Here is a 24,332-nt window from a genome sequence, read left to right on the forward strand (position 1 = left end):
CAGGATGACGATGACACTCCGATGATGATGATGAGAGCCTAAAGTTATGGTAGATTAGTTCTGCCCTAATTACCAGAGTTAGCACCACAAATTGGAGTGGCAGAAAATTTGTTTTGATTTGTTACAATACGTTGCAAAGTCTTCCCAGTATCAATTCTGACAAATCTTTGAAATCCAATACAAGTATTAAACTTGTGTTCCACTGTCAAAGATTAATGTATTCACAGTCATTAATGATAGTCAGACCTCTATTTAAAACCAAAGACTAGCTTAAGAATGTTTTACTTTTTCTCTTAAGAGACTGCCTTTTATTTTATTTATATATATATTTGTATATATAATGCCCTTGTGAAAACACCTGAAACTGTTTCCATCACAGCTGATATCACTAAATCAGATTTTGTTTTGTATGGGAATTGAAGCTTGGTTTGGTTTGGTGTTTGGTTTTCAGGTGGTTTTTGGCTTTTTTCCAATCTCTGTCTGGGGCTTTTACTGTAAGTATTTCCATTTTAAAAATTCATAGATATGTGGTCAGACATAAGCCACAGATTCAGAACAACCTGACAGTTAAATACTGGTCATTTATTTCAGTGGGATGTTTTTAATATAATGTCAAACCACACAAAATAAATATGTGAGAGAGAGGCCATTTTGGGGAAGAACTGCAGGGAAATGAAACAGGAGAGATGAAACAAATTACCTGAAAAAACCCTCTCAATCCATAATCCGTCAATTAACTTTAAATCATTCTCTGTTGTATCTCTCTTTATCAGCAAGAAGATGCCCCTACTACACAGTGTGAAAATGTGTGTGATATAGTGTAAACGTACTGACCAGAGATAGTAAAATTACTGGAAATTTACAGAGTATTCATTGACCCATGAATTCCAACCCCCCATATCCTGAGAAAATGCATTGCTTATTAACAGCTTGTAGTACCAAACCCTAATAGTACATGCAGTCATAAAAGAGATGTACATTTTTCCATATGTGATTATGCATTATTTTTTTTTTTTAATGGGATATTGCTAGTAAGTGTTTTCAGACTGGTAGGAATTTTAATTTTCCATAAAATAGCTTGATATAGAAAACATAACATCAGATAATTCAAAAACATTCAGGTTTTGAACACTAATATTTGAATTTGTCCTTCTGCCTGTCAGGTATTCTGTTCAGAATAGAAAATGTGAATAGGAAGTCACTCAAAGAAACTTGGTTTGATTTATGATTTTGGTTGTTTTTTCACTGCATTTTCCCCATCTTCATAACATGGTTGACAACAAAGATTGGAATTTCCTAATTATCCTAACAGATCAGTGTTTAATTAATATTATAAGTTTATTTTGCAATTTTTGCCTTTTGCTCAGCCTGGGTGTGATTAGATTAAGATGTGATAGCAGTGACAGCACTGTGACGCGCTGATCTTTGTGTGGAAGCAGATGAAGGTGAGGCTGGGCAGTTGTCGTTTCTTCTAGAGCAAATTTGTGCTTCTCAGGGGAATACTTAATTTTGAATTTTATTCCTCAAAAGATGAGGAGTCCAGAGTCAATGCATTTCCACAAATCCATGTTACCACATGGTCACTCTCAGCAGCAAACCTGGCTTTCTGAGGCTCTAACATGGCAAAACAGGAAGCAAGGTTACAGCCATTTTATAGTACCCAGAAGTCTGATGTTCCAGGCAACGCCTACCAGCCAACAATTTTGTTTGAGATGTCCTAGCAATTTTCTATCCTCTGCAGTCATATTTATTTTCTGTAACTGCACATGGACAAATTTAAACAACCCTTTTTTTTTGGTGATGAAATAACAATGTACACACAGATATATATCAAGGTAACAACTCTGCTTTGATTCAAGCATCTCAGAAAATCAGAGTGGATCCAAGACTTACTGAATTTCAGGGAAACCTTCCAGAAGTGCCTTTGAAAAATTCTAATGAAACTGTTTTGCATACTACTTGCTGTTAAATATTCAACAATAATAAAATGTACTTCACCTTTATGAAAACCTCTATAAGTATTAACTAACTAAACCTCATGACTCCTATATATAATGCAGATAAATGTATAATTTAATTTTACTCTTTTTAGGCAAATTAACCACAAAAGTGAACAAGCCTTTTACTAAAGAGTGAAGGATTTGAAAAAGGACCTTAGTTTCCTTGATCTTCTTGATTGATTCCAGTGAAATCACAGTTTCCCTACAGCTGTATTATAGAGGGGGAAAAACTAAAAAGCTTCTTATGCACTGGTTTTAAAAAGTCATTATACAGAAGGACAATTAAGCCAGTACTACCTCAGATACAACATAAAACTTGGAATTATTTTTAACTGCAATGCACAGTTCTGTTGTCCGTATATTGCATACTTCAAAATAAGACAACACATTTAGACTCATGTTATACTGATATCTGCCACTATAGGCTGTTCTACACCGTGAGAAAGTATTTTCTGCAAGAATACACACTGTTCTGACCAATAGCTGATACTTTGAAAGGAGATTTGAAGACTGATTCTTTGAAAGGAACTGCCATTGAAACCAATGGCTTGATGGCTGGAAAGTGACATTTTACCATTAATACATTTTACCATTTTACCAACATATGCATATGTTGAAGAAAGAACTTAAGCAGGCCTCAATGTATCTACTATTAAAGGTGTTTTTTAAATTATTTTTAAAGTTTGGCAAACTTTAATTTTCAAACATGATATGTCTGTTTGTTTTTGTTGTTTTGTTTTGTTTTGAAAAATGGGATTTCCTGTGACTACTGACATCCAACAGAGAACTGTGTTACATTATGAATACACTTAAATTACATATAAGTAAAACACCTGAATATTTAACTATACTGTATGCCCTGGCTAGTGGACGTGAATTGTGAGTACCTCATAGACCTCTGTTTGTAATCAGCCTGAATTACTCAGAGAAGCATTCTAAAACCTTGATAAAGTCCAGTTACAGGGATGGAAGGACCTCAAAAAGTGGGGGAGAATGGGAGGCAGGTGCTGAGCCCTTCCCTTAGCGACTATATTTCACAGGGGCTGTGTCACCACCACTGATTGTGAATCCTGTTTGTTCCAGTTTTGTGATATAAAAAGAGTGCAGGAGTGTGTCAACAGGACAGATTTTACACACTGGAAATGAGAGAGCGAGAGCACGACAGAGAGAGATCTTTCATCTTGTCAATGCCTCTTCATCAGCATTCAGATCACATTGCCTTCATTTCAGACCTCGCCACTATCCTCTGCCCTCATTCTTTTTTCTTATTCTGATTTGTCTCTCTTCACTGCTGAAAACAAAACTTTCTCCTTTGCTTTGACAGTTGTCTCTCTCCTTTCAGGAAATGCTACACCGTCACTGTTGATCTCAGAAGGAACAGCTTGTTGTCCCCTGTTAGAAGAAAGAATCCTGGCCCTTGAAAAAAATTGGCATTTTAAGATTAAGCAAGGCAAAACTACACATTGAAATGGAAGTTACGTTTTTTGCACGTCCGCCAAACAGTTATACAGGAGTGTTCTTTTAAATCCTAGTAATTTCTGATCCTTCATTTTTCATTGTCTGCAGCTTGCTTTCTATGCTGTCACAGACCTTTTGTAACAATCAAGCTAAAATTGTAGCATTTATTTTTGCTGTTATTTCAAGAGAATATTTAATGTAAAAAATAAAGCTGGAAGAACAAAAATGTTGGACCTGGGAAATTTGAATTTCACACTATGGATAACAAAAGTTTGACAGAATTGTTTACAGATCCACGTCAGGAAAAGCTGGCACCCTTACTTAGCTGTGTGAGGCCTCAAATTTGTTTGTGCTGTGAAGTTGTTCTGTAGCTACATCGCATTTCAGGAGGGTACAATACTCTCCTACCAAGGCTCTCATGGTCCTGCACAGACTTGAAGAAAGATTCAGATAGCAACAGAACCCCCACATAACCATATTAAAACCCATTTCCTTTAACCCTTTTGCTGCAAATAACACAGAGGCCCTGCCATGCTGCCATCACCCACAAATGCAATTTTTATTCACTCCAGATCTGAGGGGATGTTAGAAGGTTTCTGTCATATGAACAGTTTTTTAACCTTCCTGAAATACTAGAAACTCTACTAGTAAGGTTACAGGTTGTAGGCCATGAATAAATGATTTTAAAAACCCAAACCAAAATATGTAAAAGTGGGAGGCTTTGTACCAGTTTAAATGGAGTGGTATAATTAATATGGCTCAATATATTTAACAGTGCCTGATAGAAGTGAAATTGAGCCTGAATTTCCTGCTTTCTCAGGATCTCTCCTCTTTCTTCCTATTGCATTCATGTCTGCTTACTTATATCTGAAACATGAACATTGAATAAATTCAGGAATTCTTACCTGGTAGCAGTGTTTTAATCCCTTTTTAGCCAGAAGTAAACACCATTGGAAAATGAAATTTCTGTACAGTAACCCAGGCAAGTGACATTCATTGTCATTTATTTCTAGATTCTGTGTTGCATTAACCATGAATAATGTGCATTAACTCTTCCAAAAATGCAAAACTTTCAAGTTCCATCTGCCATAAAAAAAAAAAAAAACCAAAAAAAACCACGTCCATGGAGATTCAGCACAAAGACCCAGCCAGCCCACTGTGTCATCTCTAAGAATGACTAATACAGGAAACCTGGGCAAAGGGTGAAAGAAACAAGTGAAGCAGGCTATCTTTCTCTGGTGTGTCCTTCTGCCTTGGCTGCACACAGTTTAGGCATTTCTGGCTGGGAAGTTGTAGTCAGATTATTTTTTAATACAAAAGAGAGGTCTCTCCAACAAGAATGTACTTAATCTTTCATAACTGATTATACTTTGGCCTTCAACATGTCCTGAGGCAATGAATGAATTATACAATTTACTTATTTGTTATGCATCTGTTTTGAAAATGTCATAACATAATTTCACTGGCTGCCTCCTCATTGTTGTGTACTGAAAACATTGGTCCTTACACTGCTTATTACCTTACAGATCTCACATATTTCTCTTTGTATCATCTTTGCAAACCAAATAGACCTGGTCTGTTCAGTCATCCTCCATTCCTCTAAGCAAACATGTTCTATTTGACTATTCCCTTGCTAGTTGCTTTGCTTAATACTAATTATTAATTAAGACTTTTTTTCAGACAGGGTGACCCAATCATATGTCATGTTCCAGAAAAAAGTTCACTACAGATTTATACTGTGGAATAATGTTTCTTTTCAGTTTATTTGTCATTTCTTGTCCCAATAATTCTTGATGTTTTGATTGATGGAAATTGTTTAACATTAAGCTGACATTTTTGTGAAACTTTGATAGTGATATTGATAGTTTCCTTTATGAGTACTGTAAGATTTTTGTGAAACCAAAAATACTTTAAACTATGGTAGCAATAATAATTTTAACACCCTTAGATGCTAAAACATCTCAAATGTACTAGAAAAAAATCTGCAAATGGACTATTTTTCAACTTGTTACTGCTCTATTGACTGGGTTTTTTTCTGCTAATTCTCATCCTACTGAATCATCTGCTGTTACCAATGATGGCAAGCTTCATCTTCTAATGAGTTTGAAAATATTTTTTCTCTATGCTATATGCTGTTAGTGGGTTGATTCTCAACATTTTTGTCAGGGCTGAGTTGCTATAGCTTTACATTTAATTTACTATATATAATTTCCAATTATTGGGCTGTGATTTTCATGTTGGAAGGAAGGGGGTTTTTAATCTCTGAAAGACCCTTTACTATTTGTCAGGATCAAGCTAGCCCTTTTTAAGGATCTGATGGGTTCTTTCACCAATCCTGTAACATGATGTCTTTGAACAGCATCCTTTGCACCAACTAATATTTTTACCATTTGGAGTGTATTTTTTTAAAGTTCATTTTAAATAACTTCCATTATATTTAGGTATTGCCCCTCTTTACAGTAAAGCAATATTTCAGTAAGAGAAGGTGAGATTGTTTTGATACATATTTGGAGAGATCCAGGGAGATTTGCTTCAGGAATTTGCATACTTCACAGTGATTATTGTACAGTGGTACTTAAATAATTGGCTCTTGAACTTGGTCTTGTGCACTGTTTAAAGAGCTGCTTCTCCTCCTGTGAGTTCTTTGCTTAGCTGTTCCAAAGAGCAACTGTTTATTATGTCCTAAACTTTAATCACCATGTTCCACCATAACATGCAATCCACATAAAGCAGCTGAGGTTTTGTATCGCTATCATTTTCTTTGCTTTCCTTCCTAATCTTTCTAATATCCTTTACAGTCATTGTTCCCACCTTAGATAGGTGGTCCATAGTACAGCTGTATTGATACATTCTTCTCACCCAGATTTTGCAACCAAGAACTGTCATACATGTAATAAAGATGTTGATTTTTCCCCTCCTTCTTTCCATTGCGTGTGCTGTCCCTGCCTGCCCTCAAGTAAGTTATTCCCACGTGTGCAGCCCAGGTCTATATGTAGAAGTCTAGATCTCCTCATGGCATCCAAATAGCAAAATGAAGCTACAAAACATACTGACTGCAGATGACTCTAATCCCCTATATTAATAATTGGGACAAACCTTTGCAGCTGCTAAACTGATGCATTGGTAAGCACAAAATCAAGTTCCTTGCAATGCGCACGTGTGCATGTATAGAGAGGAGACAGGAAATCAACAACACTGAGTAATAAACACTTCTTAGGTTAATTAATTTTGACATGTATAGCTTTATATGTAATTGATTCACGGGCTCTGTGAGGTAGATAATTCACACATCTTTGATTTTAGCAATCTCTTATTCTGCTTCATAACTTTCCAAAGGATATTTTTACTCAGGAACATTAAACCAGTTAAATTTTAGTCTGCTCCTGTCAAAGTGGTTTACATCTACACAGGCAATTTCTAGATTTGGTTTTGTTTTTGTCAGTCACGCTCTTTGATACATGAAAGTTTAGTGCTTAATGTACTTCAGGATGAAAGTAGCGATACTTCTTTGGGAACTTGCTCATATGGAGCTGCATCTGAGTGAGCACCTTACTGCTCCTGGCAGTCCCATTGCTCCCCTGACCTGCATGACTCCACATTTTGGTTTGTCAAGCTGCACCAAGGCTGCAAAAGTAGTTTCAGTGGTGAGGGAGTGAATGCTTCAACAGATGACTCTGCAGTCAAAAGAACAAAATTTGCATTATGCAGTCATTAATGACATGATGACCATGTGCACCCCATTCATGCAAACAGGACCGTTACCACATCTCAGAGTGAGAACGGTCAGGTGCTGACAGATGTCCAGGAGTGCATAGAAACAATATTTATTAATTGGTGTATAATATCCACATGGATGGATTGGATGGGGCTGCTGGGGAAGGTTCCTGATACCTGCCCTGCCACTGCCTGCCATGCCCTGCCCACAGGTGGGCAGGAGGCTGTGGAAATATCCCCATCCTCCTGAGAAAAGCTTTCAGCAATAGAAGGGTTCAGTGGCTGGAGTGGGCTGGGAAGGAGGTGCTGGGGAGTCTGCTGAGCAGGGGAGCAAGCACAGTAGGGAGGGAGCAGCAGCCCATGGGATCTGTTCTCCTGGCACATTTTCCACCTTCTGGCGATTTTTAGAATGAAAAAAGAAAAAATGAATAGACTAAAAGTTTTTCACAAAGCAGGTGATGACTCAGCAAAGTTTTGCTTGTGGTCTTGCTTTTTCCTTTAGGGTTTGGGTGTTGGGTTGTTTGGGGTTTTTTTCAGATCAATTTGTTTCTTAATTGCTAATGCTTTTCACATTCGTGACTAGCATTTTCTCATTATGAAAAGTGAAAATCCCTCTACTGGCAGCTGTCATAAGTTGGGAGGGGCATTACATGAGAATTGCTTTTGGTTGTCACCAGCCCTGCCTTTTCACCTGCAGCCATCCAGCCCTGGCCACTGCTGGGACACATCACCGCCTGAGAGATTACTCTGGTAACTTGGGTCAATCATTCTTAGGCAACTCTTTTCCAAATAATGCTCTTATTTAAAATCTCCAATTTATGATCTTTGATTAGACAACAGTAGTGCTAGACTGCTGTAACACCTACTGAAACAATATAAGTCTTTCTATAGACTTTATAGGAATTGGATTAGATTTCTATTTCTGAATACTCTAAAACTAAACAGACCCCCAAAGGAAAATAATCCCTTATTGCTGCCTTCTGTTAGGTCCTTGAGGGAAAAAAACCCCAACTCTGAACTGAAACATACGCAATTTTTTAAATGCATGAATGCACCCCATCGTTTCAGTTTTCTCATCTTGTGATAGAGTACTGTTTAATTAAATAGATGAGGTATATGTTTTAAGCAGCTTATGGATGGGTATTATCTTCATTTGAGAAACTCTAATGAGAGACTAGGGGAACAGCAAGTAACCATTTATTCTACAAAATTAAAAATGGGCAAGAGATGAGCATTTAATTACATTGACATTATCCTTTGCTATATTAGGTTAAAGCAATAAGTTGCAGGACAACAAAGCTTACATATATAGATAGATAGATAGATATAGATATATATATATATAGATATATATAGATATGTAAATTCTGTTTTCTTTAAACATTGAAAATCAATGAAATGCACGTGCTAAAGTAGCAACAAGATATTTGTTACTACTAGCTTTTATGCAACATCACTTTTCATCCATAGGTGCAGTAATGCTTTGCTCAGGCCATCTACAGCTGATGAGTATCTGACACAGAAGGTTTGTCTCAGCAGCAAGGCCCTGGCAGAGCTGGGTACCAAATAGCCTGAGCTGTCTGACACTCTCTGCACAAAGACGACAAATTATTCACACAAAAATGGTACCAACAAGAACAGCATGGTACAACTGTAGCATTTGGGACAACACAGCTCAGCAATGAGCACAGCACGCTTATACTTACGGAAAGGTGTATGTGGCTGTGGTGGGTTGACACTGGCTGGATGCCACCCACCCACCCACCAAAGCCTCTCTATTGCTCCCCTCCACTGACCTTGGTGTCTGCAGAGCTGTTCCTCTCACATGTTCTCACCTTGCTCTTCTCTGGTTGTGATTACAACTTCACAATAATTTTTTTTTTCTTCTTCTCAAATATGTTATCACAGAGGTTCCCACCATTCCTGATGGGCTCAGCCTTGGTCAGCAGCGAGTCCATCCTGGAGCTGGCTGGCATTGGCTCTGCTGGACATGGAGGAAGCTTCCAGCAGCTTCTCACAGAAGCCACCCCTGTAGCTCCTCCTTTCTGCACTACCAAAACCTGGCCATGCAAACCCAACAGTGGTTCAGGAAAAGAAAAACATAATTGCAATTAAGAGTATAAAAATGACTTTTTGTGATTAAACCTCTTTTTTATGAGATGAGTATTATTCCCTCACTAGGTATGTACTCTTTAGAGTCAGGCTCCTCTGTAAAGGAAATTGCTTTTGAAATTTTCACACTGCATGGAATTAGAGATTATTCTTTTAAAAATATCTTCTTTCTTGAACACTCTTGCCTAGACTTATGAAAAGGATGTAATATGTAAAGTACAATACATAAAGCACACAACAAATAAAATGTAATTATATATAACTTAAAATATACAAAAATTTAAAAATAGAAAATATACACAAGAACTCAAGAACTAGGAAGTTATTCACATAGCAGATTTTGGGTTTTACTTTGTTCTCTCTGAAGCATTCAAGTCTACTTAGTCTGCCAGAAGACGACAAAAATGGAGCCTGTTTCTAATAAGATCAATGTAATTGTGTTTTGAAAAGGGGAAAAGAAAAGAAAAGCAAAAAGATAGATAAAATGCTGACCTTTTTGCTTTACTGAAACTGTTTAGTAATTAGTTTGAGAATGCAGTATACAGGATAAAAGGGGTTCAGATGTAGATTTTTACATGAGCAGGGGTTCTGTTTGGTATTTTTAGGGGGGGAGTGAAGGCACATTTTGGAAATTCTGATTTCGTTACTTTTTTAATCTAAAAATCTACGCTTGTCTTCCATGCTGTCAGATTCATATAATGTCATAGTTCTATTGCATATGCACACTCAGCAAGAGAATGTGCAAGTGCTGGTGTTTTGTGTTCCTCTGTTTCTCCCACTACATTTGCTAAAAAGTGGAAAATAAATACACAAATGTAAACAATATTTACTACCTAAAATCCACAGGCAGGTAGGAAGAAATCAAGATCTGTCACTCTTTGGACCTTCTAGACAGATTTGCTGGCAGGGTAAGCATGAGACGATGAAGTTTTGTAGAACTCCTGGCAGCTCAGGGATGGTATCAGCTCTTGGGCAGTACCTATTCAAGCAGATTGGATTTACTAATCAAGAGCATTCTGCATGATGTTACCATTCTTCACAGCCATGTATTCTGTCAGCCCTTTCATTTTAAATATGTATTACTTTTAGAAAAGGAAGCTTACTTTGACTGTACTGTTTCGCTTTCCTTAAGACACACTAAATGTGATGATCCTTTTAAAGACACTTACTAAAGTATATATGAGGATGTGGTTTGTGCCTCTTCCTTATCTCAAGGGACACAAGGCCTCAAGATCTCACACATGGTTCAGGTACAAGATACACTACTCATTGATATTATACATTTCAGCATGCACTGAATGCCATGGAATTAAAACAATGTTTACAAAACAGACAAGATTATGCTTTTCTCTTTGATGAACTATCTTGAAAACACAAGTCATGATGAGGACAAAGGAGATTCCCTTCTATATTATGAAAGCCACACTTATTAAGGGGAGGATGAAGCCAATTAGAGATTAGGTGTGTGGCTGACAAAAAAAATTAAATTTAAAATCTCTTATACTTATGTCCATACAATTGCATTGCTATTCAGAGCAATTCAGTAACTGAGAAATGAACTGAATCTAGTTTCTTTAACCCTGGGATAAATTTAACTGAAGAACACAGGTGGTTTGTATTCTGCACATGTGAATGGTCTACAGCTTTTCTGTGTTATTAGTCTGGTTTCAGCCATTTTAGCAATTCCATTGTATTTTGTTCAGAGCTTTTGGCTTCCACCCTTTTTCATTTTCCGTTTCTTCTGCAAGACACTTAATCAGCCTCTCAGGGAACTTATATAGCTCCCATGACCACTGTGTAAGAACACCTAACAGACATTAATGCCTTTTTATCTTCATTGCACCCTTATGAATAAGAACAGTGTTAATTCACATTATACAGAGAAGGAAAAAAAAGGATGGAGACATTAAATGACTTCTACTATCAGTAGAAGACAAATCTTCAAAGTATCAGGAACTGAAGGCAAATGGTTAGGGTTAGCCCCAAGTACCTCCTTCCTACTCTCTGCCCTAGGCAGAGGATGAGCAGCCTCAAGCATCTGTTGCTCTGTCAAGGCACAAAGCAGACTCTCAGAAGTCCTGCCATGGAGATGCCTGTGCTGGGAGTCTGTTGTCTCACCTCCATGGTGAGAAAGCAGCTCTCCCAAAGGATAACGGTGAGAATCAAAGTTGGGAACCTCTCTGTCTTTCCCTCTCACTCTGTCAAACAGCTAGGATGGATGGGCATCTAAATCAAGCACCCAAACAGGCTCTCTAAAGTATATGGTATGAGTCATTTAGCTAACTTAAAATGCCCTGTACTGATCCACAGAGAGAATCCCATAAAGTTTTTCATATGTCTTTTACCTGCCCACACATATGGATCACTCATCATAGTAGTATCTGAATGCCTGGTTTAACCAATCACATTAATTTTTGTGTTTTAACATTGGATTTTGACTACTGGTTGCTGCACTCATTTCTAGTTTCATCTATTTTTTTATCTGAAGTGAAGAATGCTGTTCTGTTATAAGGCAAGGTGGGGTGGGGTGTGAGCAAGTTCCACAAATTCTGCAACAGCTCCCACCCCTCCTGCAACCCACTGACTCTGCATGGCACATTATCTGCCTATCGATAATCCTTTATCATGTTCTGTAATAAAATCACATTCTCCCACATGCAGCTTTTTCTTTTCTCCCTTCCCTTGTAAGATACTGGGAGTTTAGTAACTTCAGCAGTTTGGATTCCTCTCTGTGGCCCTACAAGAAGCCGGGATGGATTAAGAGGTAAATGAATGTTGCCAAGTCTCTTCGTTCCAGTTTTGGAGAGCAGTATTTACAAAGATATAAACATATACATTACTGTACACGTTTATCTCACATTGCTCAGCTATTTCCTGCTCCTCCATGCTCCCACCCCATACAACGGGTTGTAAGAGTTCAAAATGCCTCTGATCCAAACCTGTACCTATGCACAGGCAACTCTGTCTATCTCTTCCCTTTGAGTTTGCACCTGAAGGGTAGATGCAATTGACAAAGAGGTGCCTAGTCCCCTGCACCTTTGTGCAGGAATGGGAACAAATTTACTGAGGGGGAGTGTCAGAATTTGAGTTATGTTTTATAGAACATTTGTTTAGTACAATAAACATCTGCAAATGACTATTTATTTCATGAAGTAATTAACACTCCTAATTAGATGCACCTTGCAGCTGCTGTTAATCTAAATTGGCAATAATGCAGTTACATTTTGATACATATCCTCAGCAGAGTTACAGAAGAGAAGGGAAAAAAAAAATAAAGACAAAAATCTGAAGGGAAGGAAATAAAACTGTTCCCACACAGTTCAGAGAGTTCGCACAAAGAAGATCCCATGGCAACAGCGAGGCCCACAGTTTGCCTTATAAAAATCCAAGAATAGATAATGTATCATCTCTCCTAAAACACTTCGCTTGGGAAACCGGAGGGGAACGGGGGAGAAAAATAAAATAAAGCACAAGAGGTAAAGCAGAGCAGGCTGACCCCCGCGCGTGTTGCGCGCCCGGCGATCCTCTCCCGGCCGTGCCCCCGCCGCTGTCCCGGCAGGCGCGGACCGGAGCGGCGCCGGCGCTGCGGACCGAGGCGGCGCGGGGAGGCGGGCGGCGCCGGGGCGGAGGGAGGGAGGCCCCGCTCCCCAGGAGTTTCTCCAGGATCCCTTCGCAAGGGCCCTCCCCGGCAGCTCCCCCCGCAGAACGGCGCGAGTGCGGCGGTGTCCATCGGGTGGCAGTGCCGGCCCCTTCCTGCCGGCCCGGCGGAGGGCGCGTTCAGCCGAGCGAGCGAGCCCGTCTCGTAGGAACACAGGGATCGTTTATGCACTGCAGTTTCTCTCGCCTCTCTCCCTCCCTCTCTTCCTCTGCTCCCGAGGATATTTTGGGTGGATTGTGGTTATCAATCAAGACCTCCTCTTCTGTGCTGATCACTTGTCATTTTCACCGGGGATTAGTATCGTTCGGGGCAAGCGGACAACTGATTTTTTTTTTCCTTTATTCTTTTCCATTTGGAGAATTTTCCCCCCAAACCTCCCCCTCCTTTTTTTTTTTTTTTTTTTTTTTTTTTTTTTTTTTTTTTGGCGCTGCGGTGCTGGTGCTAGGACCCGGCAAGCACCCTCCCCCGGCCCCCCCCGGAGCGTTTTCCCCACAGCCACCAGCACCGGGAAAGGAACCCCCTCCGGACCGTCCCTCGCCGGATACTTGTGCGGGCAGCCGGGACCCGGCCCTCGGCGGCGGCGGCGCGCTGGGCGCGGAGCTGCCCGCGGGCGGCGCGGGGGCCCCCAGGCCGGCCGCCCCCTTCCCCCCTGCCCCCCCTCGCCGCACCTGGATGGTACCTCCCGCCGGCGACGCGGGCACTTTCTGAACTAGGAAGGAAGGGGCGACTCGGGGGGGGTGGGGGGGCGCCGAAGTCTGTATGGAATTACCTGCGCCCGCGGCGGAGCTGGCAGCGGTGGATGGATGGGCGCCGCGTCCGCGGCACTCGCGGCCAGCTGAGCCCCAGGAGTAAACACGGGGCTTCTCCGGCCGACTGCGCAGTGTGGTGACCGGCACTCGCCTCGCTGACTGATCGCACCGGAGGAATATTTCGGGAGACTCCTGTGGGTAAGGTCATTTTATACAGGCAAAAGCCCGGCATTGCTAAACTTGGTGGCGGGTGACTGAAATGGGCACTTTCGGGATTGCTGCATTACCCTGATGCGAGGGGCTCCAGCCGCTATTGGCAGTTGAGTGGAATAACTGCAGTAGGTCTTCTGGTGAGTGCTTTTTGCGATAAAAAAAAAAAAAAAAAAAAAAATCTCATCCCTCTGTATTCATGCACCCTCTGGATTTGGGAGAGTACTGTAAGAGCAAGGAGTCTTTCATTTTCCCTCTTTTTTTTTAATTTTTTTTTTTTATTATTTTCCTGGTTGTAATATATTTGACTGGAAAGGGTATGTGACAGTAAAGAAGCTCTCTGTGATGGAATCTAATTAATATGAGATCGGATCCCATCCTCTGCTTAAATAGATGTTTCCAACTCTGTACAGCGTTCTGCTGCATTTCATAGCTGCAATAGAGGTAGAGAAAACCTGCTTTTCAAGTTGTTAAACTTTAAGGTGGTGGTCCTTATTGATCGTGGTACAATGCACTGGTGCTAAAGGGGTTAAATTGCACTGGTAATTTGGGATTACAACTGTTCCTGTAAATCCTGCAAGGAAATTATGAAGTGAGGGGCGGTAAGGACAAAATCCCCTCAGCTTCATAGTAGAGAAATACCATAAATGTCACTAGCCTGAAAATCTCTCATCCAGCTACTCTTACAAAACATCTTTTTTTACCCAATAACTTACCTACTGAAACCTCGGACCACGTGTATGGGAATTGGAAGATGTGCAAACAGAGATGCTATCTTCGGTATTTCATACATACATACATACATCTGGCTGAGGGACTGTGTGGGAATTCATTCCTGTTACTTGTGGTGTGAAGCGAGACGGAAGAAAAAGAAAAGATCGTCTTCTTAAGAACAGTAGCGAGTGAGGGAAGCACTTCAGCCTTTAAAGATTTAAAGGGATCTGAGCAATGCACATTGGTAATCTCTCTCTGCAAAATCAGTTCTGATAAGAGGGAATGGGGGAAGGTTGAGGGAATCGATAGTGATGACGTTGTGCAGTGCAATACACTGCAATGCTAAAGTTACATAGTGTGTGCGAAAATATGTACCCTTATATACTGCTGGTGAGTTCATGCATAATGGATGGAGGAAGATATGCAGATCTGTCTGTAGGAAGATGGATGTATTTGTGCAAAGACGGCGATTATGTAACTTGATTACATCAGTGGCATCAGTCGCCGATAGTGGAATAATATGCTCCTATAGCGTATCGATCACTTGGGTTAACTTTGTAGCGCTCCCGGTAGCGAGGGATGGAGACCTGGGCAGAGGAGGGGAGATCCTTGCTCAGCTCCTGACAAGGGGTTTGCCTCTCGCAGGCTGCCTTTTGCATCAGCATGCTGCTGGCGGAGTTTCCCCGGGACAAGGAGTTCACGGAGGAGGAGGAGGAGGCTGCCGAGGCGCTGGTTCAGCCACACCCGGGGAGAGGCTCCCGAAGAGCCCCTGCAAGGCTGCACAATGGTCCCATTGAGCAGCCCGGGCTGCGCGCTGCTCGGCAAGGTCACACCGCAACCTGGGACTGGGGTGCATGGCAACAGCTGAGCGGAGGAGGAACAAAACCCAAATTAAAATTGATCCTCCTCCTCTCCCCTCGCCGTCGCCTACCTCCAAGCACGGCATTCTGCTGACCTCTCTCCCAGTGCTCAAGGCAGAGCTGGTGCCGCTTCGCCCGGGTGTGTGCGGCGCCCAGCACAGACAGCGTTGTGTCTCTCTCGGTGTGAGCAGTGACTGCTCACAGCTTTGGCAGGGTGCTGCTTCAGTATGTTACAATACAGCGTGACTGACGTGAGAAAAAAGTATTGTCAGATACAACAGCTTCGTACACCTGTTACATTTACAGGAACCTAAAAGGTGATCCATTAGCACATTTCAAGCATCTTAGAAGTGAGTAGGTGAAGAGCAAAGGTGTAACAGGAGTCCCATTTGTTTAACTCAGACTTTTTCAGCAAATTGTGCTCAAAGATAGCAGTGTCAGGATATGCCTAAATGCCCCTTTTAGAATCCTGAATCACTTTTCCTATCTGTTCAGGGGGAGGGGAAGAGCACTCCTTGAAGACAGATAAACTCACAAAGGCACTGCTGAGGGCCCATACCTCTAACAGATGCATTTTTTGAAAAATGTAAGCCTGATGAAATCTTAGCTGAAATGAGTGATCTTATCATCACTGACCTGTGTCCTTCCCCACTTCACTCTGAATTCATTCTAGCAAAATGTCACTAAAATACTTTTCAGTTGAGAGGAGGTGAGGGCAGAGTGGGTTTTACATCTCTTGATAAACATGATCTTCACATACCTACTAGATTTAATGCACTATCAAACTCACAGTAATTTTATCCTACAGCAGCCTGAAAAATATTTTTTTTCTGCTTCCCTGAAAACATCAGTATTTTAAAGTTGGTTCAGCATTAGTTCATGACTGTTTTCATATTTCTGGAGGATAGGTCTGGGCAAGCGCTAAAAAATCCTGCTAATGCAGTTTAGAGTTTGGCATTCATCTAGTATCTGAGTAAACTGGAAAAAAAAGGATATGAAGTTAACTCTGTTTCCATCCTTCAGGGGTCAGAATAACACTATGGCAACTCCTATGCATTGCTACAGCTCTTATAATTTTCAGAAATGTCCATTGCATACTCTGTTCTGCCTCACATAATTACAGGCATGCTCTTTCCATTGATTCCTTACCAGACCCCTTGTGACACACAGGCTACATACCTGTGCCACCCATCTTAAAGGAAAGCACAATTGTCTCCAGAAGGTGTTATAAAACTGGTGCTGTAGAGGAGTAGGCACTGACAGTGTGGGAATGTATCACATGATACATGTAAAGTGGCATGCAGCATGCAAGGATTTGCAAATTCAGGACAATAGAGAGTGGTAAGCCACCCAGTTTATTTCTAGATTAATTTTATTGTTGTAGTTAGCAATGGCCACTTGGTAAAAATAGAGTGTTTCAGCTCCAATGAAATATCTGTTCAGTTTGCACCAAATATAGCTTTTTCAAGAGGAAACTTTCCTTGCTGAAGTAAAGCTGTAAATCACTCGGACAAATGAAGAGAAAATGTGAAGAGAAATATTTACATAAAACATTTCCAGGCTCCAAATCGCAGACCACTGAAAGCAGTGAGAGTTTGGCCACCCACTCCTCGCTATTGCTGGAGAGCTGGCTGTTAAAGAAAACAGCAGTGCATGAAGAATAATCTCAGTGCCTTCCTCTGAAAGAGCAGGCTTCTGACTGTCATTGTCACTGAAGACAGTAGACTTGTTTTACTGCTGATAAGAAAATTTGAAACATACAAGACAGATCTTAATGAAGCTTTTTTACTATTCAGTGATAGTCTTGTAATGTATTCAGAGTGCTTTCTGTGGCCATTATGTTGAACCCATGTATTAGGGAAAAAAAAAAAGTATAATCAACGGAGGTTTTCCTTCAGTGTATTTGCACTTATAGAGAAGTGTTTGGATATACTTCTGTGTTTCATAACAGCTGTGATCTTTAGTGGCTGGGAATAATTTTATTTTTATAGTTCACACTGCATGATAATATATGGCAATTGAAACATGAAGCTGTGATTAATATGATTAAAAACTAGCAACTTATCTAGTGGTGCTGAAGTTGTAAAGTTTAATTTTAGAGGCACCATTTGCACAGCTATAGGTAAGGTTGTGTCAGCATTTCTATTATAAACCTCTATCCTGTTTCCATCCCTTGTGTCAGGGGTCTATGAAATAAGAAGAATTCACAGTAGAGACCATAATGGCTGTGTTAGGTTACTGTCATGGCCTGTCAGGTCAGTAATCCATGTATTTCTTTAAGTCTTTATGTGAATGTCTACAGCAGCACCAAAGCAGCCATTATGCTCTATCAATTCAAGTGTATACTTTTAATTTAAAATGTAATTAAATATGCAGTGATGGACCACAGTGACTTAGTGACTTAGGAGGGATCATTTAACATATCATTTTTTATGCACTTTCATGTTGTTTTCATACTCCTAAAAGAAAAACAGATGAAATACACCAATTAATTTTATTTGTGACAGCTTAAAATTAATTTACATTTAGGTGAAAACTCCTTTGGGGGTGGGGAGGAAGGAGAGAATAATGAAGATGAAAACTTGTGGGTTTTTAATGTTAATATTCAAGCTTTGCATAGGTAGTCACATATGGAACTCCATCCTGCAGAAAGGGAAAATCCTGTGTCATTTGCCAAAGCTCAGTAAGACCAGGGCAAGGAAATCAGGTAGTGCTGGTTCTCTGTTTTAACATTGAGTACTCTGCTTTTCTAGGTCTCACTGTACCTGTGTATTATAGGCACTCCTAGGTCATTCCATGGTGTTATGCAGCACAGTATTTATGCCTCAATAACTAGGTCTGAACAAACGAACCAAGCGCATCAGTCTTACTGCTTTATGTGCTTTAAAGTTTCATGTTTATAGGAACAGCACACAGACAATAATCCTTTGATGGTTGTAGCATCAACTACAGCATTTACTCACAAAGATTTTTAAATTGGGATGAAATAGGAGAAAGGGAGAACATGAAAACATTTAGATTTTTGCCAATGAAGTAGATATTCTTTCCATTTTGTTTTTTACTTCTGGGAATAATTTAGGAAATGCTCAGTGTAGCTTATGAAAAGAAATACAGAAACCTAATTCATGTGTTGAGAAGACCAATACCATCTCTACAAATATATACAATCAGCAGGTAGACAAGGGGTAGTGGTGTCAAAGTTTTCTGTTCTCTGGTGCTTCAAAGCTGTCCACAGCGAATAGAGCATGGTGAAAGAGGAAGAAGATGGAGACTGCAGAGTGGGTTAAAATGGGGGCAGAAAAGCTTGTAAATGTGCAGACAATGGTGAAGTATCTTCTCTATCTTCAGAGATGGACTATATTTCTATATTCCTCTTGTCTGTTCTTTACTAGTGATACCCAGATGCTTAAAGTTATTGCAGTTCCCAACTCCCAGTGCTTGATTTTGTTTTGTTTTTTTTCAGAATCCTTAAAGTCTTCAGTGCAAGGGCCATTACCTTTTTGTTTTCATGCCTGTTTCCAGTCACGCAATGAGACGGTGATCTCTCAGTTGAGGCAATTTGAGGTGCTTCTCCATAAAATAATAAATGAATGTCAGGAACATGAGAGAAATAATGTTTTCTGTTAAGTGAAAAGACTGAAAAGAAATGGCCAAAAATTTAAGAAAAGACTGGTAATTTCCAGAAATCAGACTTTCCTCTGACAAAGTACAAACTTTGGAATTTTCAACAAAAATCTCACAGTTCTCTTGCAAGACTGGCAGAGGTACTGACTGACTTACAAAGTTAGTGCCACTGCTGTGTAAAAACTCAGTATCTCAGTTTCCCCTATTAAATTCACTTAGTAATGTGTGCTTGGAGAGTCAGTAACAATTTCTTCTTAATTCCAACCAGAAGTTTAGACTGTTTCAGGGAAAATGAAGTCATAGTAATGTGCATCCGTTGTCATGTGCAAGGAAAGGCTTCTGCTGGTGGTTAGGAGTGATCTTAACCAGCTGTGACCTGTCTGAGTTCCCATACCAGTTGCCTCAGACTGAGAGTTGCTGTGCCTGAGTGCTGTAAGGGACCTGCACGTACATTTGTTCCTGCCTACATCCATTTGACAGTGCACCTTTACTGGTTTTGACTCTGAGCTCAGATCATATGCCTCAGGGATAATTCCTACACCAAGATCTGTTGGTATGATGGAAGCCTTGGGATAGAGCCACAATGTCTGCACAGGAATGTGTTTGGCCAGGATGCTTTTGTGTGGCACTGATCCCTGGCAGCAATTTTAGCCATGTGTCTGTCAGGTTGCTGCTCAGTGCACAGAATTTCAGGATGGCAGCAGAGCACAGCTGTTACCATACAGCACCTTGGCATTCTGCATCTTCGACTTTCCTTTAATGCTTTCTGGCTGTCTCCTCCCACATTAAAACTTTTTTTTTCCTCCCCCCCAGAAACTCCTTTGCTCATTTTAGAATGGCATAAGTGGAAATGCATGGCATTTCCTTTCCAGAAAGTTGTGCATGTGATGGAGATATGTGTGTGTATCAATCTGTCAATAAGATCTGCATGTTCAGTATACACAGAGTTTTTTTTGTTCAACATCTTTCACAAAACAGACAAGGCCTGTGAACTTCCTACTACACATTTCTTTGGAGGTTCCATAGCTGAAGGTGGTGTGCTTACACCAATGTTAAATCAGGCTGGCTGATTCATACTGTCTTTCTGCACATACCTGTATATTAAGTTATCATAGAATCATAGAATATGCTGATTCGAAGGAGACCCATCAGGATCATTGAGTCCAACTCCTGGCCCTGCACAGGACTCCTCAAGAGTCACACTATGTGCCTGAGAGCAGTGTCCAAACACTTTTTGGTCTCAGACAGGCTTGGTGCTGTCACCAGTTTCCTGGGGAGCCTGTTCTGGTGCCCAACCACCCTCTGGGTGAAAAACTTTTTCCTGATACCCAACCTAAACCTTCCCTGACACAACTTTAGGCCATTTCCTTGAGTCCTGTCACTGGTCATAAGAGTGAAGAGATCATTATTGTCACCTCCTCTTCCCCTCATGAGGAAGTTGTAACTGCAATGAGGTCTCCCCTCAGTCTCCTCCAGGCTGAACAGACCAAGTGACCTCAACCCCTCCTCATAAGGTTTCCCTTCTAGACCCTTCACCATCCTTGTGGCCATACTTTGGATACTCTCTAATAGCTTCATGTATACTTTCAGAGATTGTTTCTGTAGCTGGTCACTAGAGGAGAATTATGCACATGTACACATGCACAAATACAGATACTTACTTATGCCTGTGCACACATATGCCTTTACCTGTGCACTTACATACATGCCCAGAGGAAGACTGAGAGCAAGCCATAAACGGGAAATACTGTAGTTTTTTCTTATGCTAAATGTAGGAAAACAAGCATCATTCAAAGAAGCCATGAGACAGTAGCTGTGTTTTAAGGTTGATCTAGTATTTATTTTTTGAATGGTCTGTAAATACAGCATGTTTGAAGACAACACAAATGTATTTTGGAATGTCAAAGCAGAAACATACTTTGAAAGGACTATCAAAGGGCTACATGGTATCAAATGTAATTTTAGAAATCTACATGGTAAAACTTTGGAAGATACAATCTAAATGTTTCCTGTATATCTCTCCTGACAGAACAACAGATACTATCAAAAGTCTCTTGCCCCTTGTTGTAGAAAAGGTCAACTGGGTATTTGCTCAGTTTATAGTAGAAGAAAGTTTATATATACATATTATCAAAGAAATGTAAAATTTTGTGTAGTATTTCTTGTATAACACTCAGCAACGCTTCACTCTCATGCTCAGTATGAATAATATGTCTGCCTTTGGTCACTTCTTATCCAGAAACCTACTAAGAAAGAAGAAAAGACCAGAGAATAACAGCAAAAAAAAAAAAAAAAAAAAAAAAAGTCATCCACATGAAAAGATTCCCATCTGAAGAAAGAGAGGAAGGTTTTGTTTTACTCAGAGAAAAGAGGAAGATACAATATGGAAAAACAGGTGATGCAGGGGTATTGAAGGCTATGGAAAGATACTTTGGGTTATCTTAAATATTGTTTTCCTGATGACCAATAAAATTTAATTGTGGAAAATGAAAAATGAGTAAAGGAAAGCACTCCTTTACATAGCTCGTTCAAATCCTTTGTCTCCTATGGACAAGGATACAGTGAAGAGAAAGCTCTAATGGATTAGAATATCTTGATAAAAACAAGATTTTGAGATGTTGCATTACAGTAGACACCTAGGTAAGAAGATTATCAGGCTGTGTAATAGACAGTTAGAAGGCTGTCTCGATGTGTACTCCAGTTATGGTGTAATCAGTGGATGTATGTGTCTGTGATTTCTGAAGTGTTAAAGGATGCTTCTTCCAGAGGATTTGTCCCTGGCTTCCCTTGGAGGTCTGCTATCTGACTAGATGGACTGTGTGTTCTTCAGACTGTAGTTCTTCACTCTCTGTTCATTTTACCAACCCAGCAATTGTGCTACTGCTTAATAAAGATTTTTTAATGTTGACTGAACAACCTAATTTTGCTGTTCAAGTCCTCATTACTAAAGTCCTGGTCCAAAACACAGTGATGGAAATGGAACGAGGCCTACTGCACTCTGTAGATATTGGATCTATCTCCAGCTTTATCATCTAATTTCCTCATTTTTGTTTTTTTCTGTGGAAAAAAACCCTCATACTGCTTATGTTTAATAGAGTAACATAGATTAGAAAAAGAAAATCTTGTAAACTTTAACAGAATCCAATAAAGCTTTACTACATCATTGATAGTACAAACAGTCATTAATTTTCATCATTAAAGGGTATGCAAACCCCATATATTGTTTATTCAGGGAAAGGAATGTCTAGTTTCTTAAAAGGTTGTAACACCACCCCTGGTCTCAAGTACTTTCAGTTGCTGTGATGGAAAACTCGTAAAGATTGTTAAAATCAATCACTAAAAATATATTTAGTGATTATACAGTGTTAGTGTACATCCTGAGCTAGTTCCTTCTAAAAAATTGTCAGGTTAATCAAAATACAGATAGGTTTCAGTCTTTAGTTAGTTTAACTTATCCTCCTTCATACTGCTTCTTCAGTCCTTCGTATATGTAAAAATGTATCATATATTTATTATATATAATATCGTATATTCTGTCAAAGAACAGTCTCATGACTCAATGGACAGACACTCTACTTCTACTTATGGCTGTTCACTTAAAGGGGACCTTCCTTAATTACTGTTTTCTCTTGATTTTGTCCATTTGTAGTATCACTTAATGCTTAAGACTTCCATGTTTGCTAATGCAATGAATGTCTTTTATTTCTTTGGTGTTTAAAATCAGGCCCTTTCACTAGTTCCAAATATTGCTACTCTGTAAAAATTCGCTGAATTTGTCCATACTTCAATTTCTTGTCTCTAAACACTGAAAGACATAAACACATTCTGCCTTCTTGTATTTTTTAGTGTTTCATCTATTTATAATATAAACTCTCTGCTTAATATTTCTATTTTATTGTCTATGAAGTAGGGTTAGAGAAAAAGTTAATGTCAATTTCTTCTTCCTACCTCAGTGGAAATTCAATTTTTTGCCAGCTCTTGGAAATCATAGAAAGTATTTCCATTCTTCCAGCCTCCAGAAAAGAAGTAATTTCCATGTTGGTTGGAGGGTGGATTTTTTAATATATTTTATTTATTTAGCACTTATATTTTGGGAGGATTGAATCAAAAGGTGCCATTTTAGACATAAAATTTTAATGAAAACATTTTCTGCTCGGTAGAAAATTAATTGGGGAAGATATTTTCAGAGTACTTTATGCAAGTTCTTAGCAGAACAGGACTCTCAGCTAAGGTCCTTAGATGCTAAATAATACAAATATGAAAATAGTACTGTGAGTCATACTACTGGGGGTGGCTGGGTCAGCTGCCTGTTTCCTAAATACTAATCAGTCTTTTTAATTTGAGATTACTTCACTATTCATCTTCTTATTTTACTCTGTTGCCTGAATTATTTGTATATAAAATATGGATGGTCATGAATCAAAGGTAGCTTGTGGTTTTCATTTCTACCAGGGTTCTGGTGTAACCCACCTGGTTAACAGAACAAAAATGTTAATAGTGATAGGGCTTTCTGGTTTTGATGCTGAACTTTGACTCTGTGTTTGCTCTTATTCATCAAACCTTAATCCAGTGCCCGGGGAGTTGTGGGAAAGGCTGCTGTTGGTCTCACAGTGTGTAGTGAATTAGATTTGGGAATTTTAAAATCTTAGCAGCAAGGTTCTCATATTTCATGCAGTGCATTTGCCTGTCGGCACAGAGCCATCACTGGCTGCATGCTCGCAGGTACTGCCTGCCTTCCAAAGAGCAGCTTTCCCAATGGGAAAGCAGGAGCAGGGCAGCTCCTGTATCTCTCTGGGAGACAGTCCCAGAGGTGAAGGGATCTTGGGTTTCGTACATGAAACCTTTGCTGTTTTTTTCAGGTCTTGTTACTGGAATTGACAAGCCATGCTCAGTGCCATCCTTTGGGCTAATTCCAGCTGACGGCTTTCGACCAGGGCTGGACCGCAGAGCTCCGCGGTGACGCCGGCGGCATTTCCCCATCACAGCAGGAATGCCCCAGCCAGCGGGCTCCGTGCCTGGCACAACCTGTCGCCTGGAGACTTGTGGTTTCCATAGCTTTGTTTAATAGAAGACATTTTTGTCTGCTCTGAAGATACTCGTGTTTGCTGATTTGGAATAATATTAAGTCAAGCAAGGGTAAACCGATTTCACACAGAATCTCCTGTCAGAGCTCTGTTTCGTCAAGAATAATGCTAGAGTAACTCCAGTGAAGTTGTTTCATTTGGCTTGCCAG

At 40.0% G+C, this 24,332-nt stretch overlaps 1 protein-coding gene across 1 annotated transcript in view; it reads left to right on the forward strand.

The window, feature by feature from the left end:
- The first annotated feature begins 13,688 nt into the window (after positions 1 to 13,688).
- IL1RAPL1 (interleukin 1 receptor accessory protein like 1) overlaps positions 13,689 to 24,332 on the forward strand; it is a 697,132-nt gene continuing 686,488 nt past the window's right edge. The window contains exon 1 of the mRNA XM_010394520.4: positions 13,689 to 13,889. The gene's annotated coding sequence lies outside the window, so the exon portion shown is untranslated. The remainder of the gene's footprint in view (positions 13,890 to 24,332) is intronic.

This window comes from Corvus cornix, chromosome 1 (assembly GCF_000738735.6).
Source record: "Corvus cornix cornix isolate S_Up_H32 chromosome 1, ASM73873v5, whole genome shotgun sequence".
NCBI classification, from domain to species: Eukaryota; Metazoa; Chordata; class Aves; order Passeriformes; family Corvidae; genus Corvus; species Corvus cornix.